Raw genomic sequence first — 6,000 nt, forward strand, 5'->3', positions numbered from 1 at the left:
CCAAATCATTCTGCTTGTGAATACCTTTGGCACAAGACCCTGTGATGGACAACGCTAGATTCAAGTGGGCAATCTTCCAACATCTGCTCTCTCTCAAAATTCAAGTAGGGTGAAGCCTCACCTGCCTTCCACACAGCTGATGAAGAAGTTATTATTTTTCTCTGCCATTAGTGCTGGTTGAGCTAATAATTATTTCCTTTGGTTTTATTTTAGTAGGCTACAAACCATATCAGGTCCAAACTGCACATAAAGACTTTCTCAGCATACATAGATCACTAAAATCAGAACAATTTCCTAATCTTCACCCACCTCCATGATGACATAAACTGCTCTGGACTATTCTCAAGCGGACCTTTAGATTGATTGGGATCTGGATGTGGCACTTGTGGCTATAGGGACCAAGGGGTGTGGGGAGAGAAAGCGGGAGTGGGCTACTGAAACTGCATGATCAGCTATGATCATAGTGAATGGTAGTGCATGCTCAAAGCGCCGAATGGCCTATTCCTGCAGCTATTTTCTATGTTTCAATGTTTCCATTACCCCCTTTCATAATGCCTTCTTTTATTTGACAAAGTAAATGAGGATTTATAACTTCTCAGGGTTTACAGAATTTTTGAAACCAGTTTAGTTTTAACTTCCAACACAAAAACATATCTGGACTGCCCTGGGTACAAGGAGTACAGACAATTTGACTCTTCCCCAGCAAAGTAAATCCGCCACTGTTATAAAGCTCCCACCATTTATTCTGACCTTTCTCATGTGCAACATAGAAGTTACTTCCTAATATAAAAGTGACAGTTTAGAGCACATGAACCAGCCTTTAAAATACATCGATCAAACCAGATACTGGGGATCTAAAATAGAAACAGACATTGTTGGAGAAACTCAACAGGTCTGGCAGCATCTGTGAAAACAGAGTTCATGTTTCAGGCGACAATGACTTTTCTTTGGAAGCCCAAAGTCATCAGGTCAGAAGACTTTCTCAATACCTTGTTTCTCTCACTTTAAAACACACCGATTGTCTTTATACATCGATTAAAAATAGACATGTTGTATAAATTTTATATATGGAGAAACTTTGTAATTTCTGCATTAGTTTAGGCCATCCAGCACTTTTGCTTTGTTTAATCAACTTGCATTAAGCATCAGCAGTAGTTACATAACCTCACACGAGCCAACTGCTCTCCCAAATAAATTATTGATTAGTACCTTCAAGAACACAATTGGGAGTCCTTGTGTATAAATTCAAAAACAGCTAGCATACAAGTTCATCTGGTGATAGGGAAGGCAAATGGAGCAATGGCCTTTATATCAAAGGGAATGGTGAATAAATATAGGGATGCCTTGCTAAAACTAGGCAAGGCACTAGTCAGACCAGTCAAGGACCTCATTTTAAACTATAAAGGTTTGACAGGGTTGGAGAGACCGGATGCAGGGATGATACTCCCCCTGGCCAGGGGTCTTAGAATGAATGGTCATAATCTCATGATGCGGAGTAGTCCATTTTGGACTGAGACGAGAAGAAATTTCTTCACTCAGAGGGGGGTAAGCCTGTGGAATTCTCTACACAGAAGGTTTTGAATGTGAAGTCACTGAATGTTTTTAAGAAGGAAATAGATTTTTAGAAGTTAAAGGTATCATTGGGAGTGGGGAGAGAGCAGGTGTATAACATTGAATTGAAGGATCAGTCACAGTCATGTTAAATGGCAAAGTGAGTTTGATGGCTGAGTGTTATACTCCTATTTTCAATATTCCAACAATAAAATTGACATACTGTATATTATTTTACAAAATTTTACAACCAGAAGGCTTAGGTAAAGGGATAGAAAAGTCACAAAAGATATATTGAATCCACTGAGAGATATTGAGTTAAGAATTACTGGCAGATAAATATTGAGAGGTAGTGAGTCTATGAAGTTATTTATTTGTTGAGAATAAATCAGCTCTTATTTATCTGGTGTCAAGTTATTCATTGTCAATCACTAAATTGACCTATCAGAACTCAGAATTGTTTGTTGTGAAGTTCTCGGGTCAGAAACAGTTACATAACCAGCCAGAGGCATTTGGAATTACAACTGCATGAGATATTTCATACAGATTGTCTATTGTCCCTTCCCAGCAGACTCCCTCTAATGGTACATGCGTGCACAGTACTTTCAAAAGGGCAAAACATAAAATGTAGCATTCAAAACATGACAACCTACTCACTTGGTAGGAGTACATCTATTTATTAGATACCACTATGCAGAATATGTAACAGTGTTACATAACTATAAAGGAAGTCTTTAAAGGCAATTTGCTGCAGTTTATCACTCTCCTATTGCAAGATAGCTTGACGAGCAACGGCAATTCATTCACTCAATTAGTCCAATTATTCGCAAGCAAAAAGATTCATTTAGAAGTCAATACAGAGTACAAAACCTTTCACACATCATAGGGCAGTGGAAATGACTATTACACAAGGCTCCTTTGTACAGCATGCTATCCTCCCATTACAGTGCAGGCCACTTAATCATCAGCAGATGATCTGCCTGTAAACTGTAAATTGAGGCTTGTACAATGCAACAATGAAACCTTTTTGCCAAGTCTCTTTCTTTTACAAATTATTGCAGAATTATTAACAGTTCTAAGAACAGTCTAACACCGGACATTGGAGAAAACGTAGAACTGGTAGAGGTAGGGAGCTTGTTTGGAGACTGAGATAATTTCTCTTCAAGGATAGAAATTGAACACGTCAACAGAATCAGTGTGTATTAAAGGCAGGAATTTGTGCTTTGAGTGATGATGCTACTTCAATAATGATCAAAATCTTAAACTGCTAAGAGCAATGCTTCATTCCAGCCACGTGGCCTGAAAGGCTCATGTTGATAAACACCAGAGGTTAGAAGTTAGTTAATCAGAGTACAGGCATATATTTTACTAGTCAGAGTTTTATTCCAATTTTAAACCGCTAATTACTTATTCCCTACCTATATATGCCCACTTAACCCTCAATTAACATACATAACCATCACTTCTCTGTTTCCGCTTGGCTTCAGTCAGTCCCTCCAAAATGCATTACATTTTAACAGAGCTTTTGACATGTAGAGGAGGGTTAGCTGCACAGGCAGTGAAATTGGTCTGTATGGGCTGCAGAGTGATGAATGGGCCATGGGCTCTTATTCACATTGTTTACCAGTGACCTCGGATGGAATTTGGCAAAGAACAGGAACAGACTCAGCCATGATATTTCTCATACATTGCCAATATTCAGTCTGCCCATGCACAGGGTACATGAGGAACCCAAGATACCCCGTGTCTTTGGTAACCGTGCACCTTTAGCGCTGGGGTCTCCCTGCTTGGGAAAGAAAGATCCGCCAGACAATTCCAACATGGAAACAAAACTTCTTAGGCCAGTGTTGGTGTTTCTTCATCCAACAAACTGGATCCCATATCCCTTTATTTTTCTTTACCTTCACCCAACCGTTAAGTTATTCTTAACTTTCACATGGCCTCTCCTTTAACACCAGTTCTGTCGTATATGAAAATATGTTTAGATACACCTACTACACACCTGCATCACCATCCAATAAGCTCATGGTTGATATACCTGAACACTACATTTCCATCTATACCTGAACACTACATTTCCATCTATCCCTGAAAACCTTTGACTCCCTTGTTAGTCAAGAAGCTATTGTCTTCTGCCTTAAAAGAAATTCGACAACTTCAGCTCAGTCCCTTTCTCAGGAATACACCTCAGTAGACTCATGACCCTCAGAGAAATAAGTTCTCTCCACCTTAAATGGGAAATCCTTTAGTGTTAAGCTGTTGCCCCTAGTTTTAGTCTATCCTACAAAAGGAGACATTCTCCAATATCCGTTCTGCCACAGCCCTACAGGATCTTGTATGTTTCAATAAGGTTGCTGCCCATTCTTCTGAATTCCAGTGGATACCAGTCAAGACTGGTTAATTTTTCCTCTTAAGGTAGCACTCCAGTCTCAAGTATCCCACTTATAAGTCAGATGGACCTTTCCTGAACTGCTTCAAATACATTTGCGAACGTTTTACAGTAAGGAACTATGCACAGTAGTACAGATGTGGCCTCACTAACATTTTCTAGGACTGGTGCAAAACATGCCTACCATTGTATTCATTCTCCTTGGTCAACATTGAGTGTTAATTCCTTCCTTTCCTCAGCAGACTCTAAGTATTCTTTGGCAGCATGTCTCAGTCACTTGATTTCTGAAAGCATCAGCTCGGAGTTTAGATTAGATTAAATTCCCTACAGTGTGGAAACAGGACCTTTGGCACAACATGTCCTCACCGCCCCTTGAAGCATCCTACTCAGACCCATCCCCCTATAACGCACACACCCCTGTACACTACAGGCAATTTAGCATGGCCGATCCACCTAACCTGCACATCTTTGGACTGTGGGAGGAAACCGGAACACCCGGAGGAAACCCACGCAGACACGGGGAGAATGTGCAAGCTCCACACAGACAGTCACCGGAGGCAGGAATCGAACCTGGGTCCCTGGCGCTATGAGGCTGCAGTGCTAACCACTGAGCCACTAGTACTACACACATGTATAAGTCAGGTTAGAAGAGGTCAGAGTCTATAGGCACAGGTGTGCAGAATCCAGGGCAGGAGAGTAGAATGCCACAGACACCAGCTCACCAAAAGGTGAGATCTCGCACTCATCCTGCTGTGAGGACATAGGTGCTAACTTTAGGTGGAAAGAGTGTGGAGAAGATGCATGGCCCATCAAAGAAGCCCAATGAGCACATATCAGCCAGTGTTCATAGCAATGAGCGGCCTGCCAGATAACATGGCCACAATGTCACAGAAAGTGGCAGAAACCACCTTCATCTTATTGAAAGCTTCAAGGGGCATGACAAAAGCAACTACAATGGTACCACCACCATGATGGATTCCAACCTATGGAGTTTCAGGTGACTGCCCACTCTCACACCACCACTGACCATCTTGGTGTCACTCAGTCTGCCAGCACAGGGTTTGATACTAACAGCCTGCAGTCAAGGCCTAGAGTTGTGTAAGGTCATCTATTGCTGGCCCCGAAGGTGTCCTCAGTGGAACCTATCCATTCAGTATCTCCATTTTAGCTTGTCGGAGCCAGAGCTTTGGGGAATTGACAGAAGAGTACAGAGATTGAAGGGCCTCTTGTAGACTGGTTAGTCAATTTATTTCTCAATCCTGAAGAGTGCATTGGATGGCTGTATTGGCTTGTCATTCTTCACACTGCCCACAGGAAAGGGAAATGTCACCTCTCCATCACACACCACCCTGAAGCTGCACTGTTTTCTTGGTTATAATGGGATACTGATGTCATGTCCTATAACCTTAAGGGAGCATGCAATCAGAGTATTGGTGACATAAAATGCCCTGCTGTGAAGTTCAAGCTGTGTTTGCAACAAAAGTTTAAACTCGTGATAAATGAATAAACCTACAAATGGGTCTGAATCCTTACTCCAGAGTAACATCAATAGTGAGAGAAATACTTGCTAGAGAATCAGCCTCCTGTACAATATTCCCTTCATTAATGTATTGCAATGGCTTCTGCATTTGGGTGGCGTTCTTGCTCTTCCATCACACCTCCTGTACTTAGGAGCAGATGGCAACATTGTGGTAATTGTGATGTTCTGGGGACATGGGTTCAAATCTCGGCCTAGCAACTGGTTGGATTCAAATTTGATCATTGATCTCCAACATTGAAAGCTAGTCTCAGTATTGTTAGCCAGAGAGCTTTTTTTTTATTCCTGTAAAAATTCACAAATGTCCTTTAGGGAATGCCATCTCCTCATCCTAATCTGGTCTGGCCTACATGTGACGCCAGAACCACAACCACGTGGTTGACTCTGAACTGCCCTCTAAAATAGTTCTAGCAGAACCCCTCAGTTCAAGGGCATGTTTCCAGATATGTTCAAGGCTCCAGTTTGACCACAATGGTGGACAGAAGACTGGTGCCTCGGTGGGAGCTTTTGCAGGGTGCCTGTC

Source organism: Stegostoma tigrinum, chromosome 28 (assembly GCF_030684315.1).
Source record: "Stegostoma tigrinum isolate sSteTig4 chromosome 28, sSteTig4.hap1, whole genome shotgun sequence".
Lineage (NCBI taxonomy): Eukaryota > Metazoa > Chordata > Chondrichthyes > Orectolobiformes > Stegostomatidae > Stegostoma > Stegostoma tigrinum.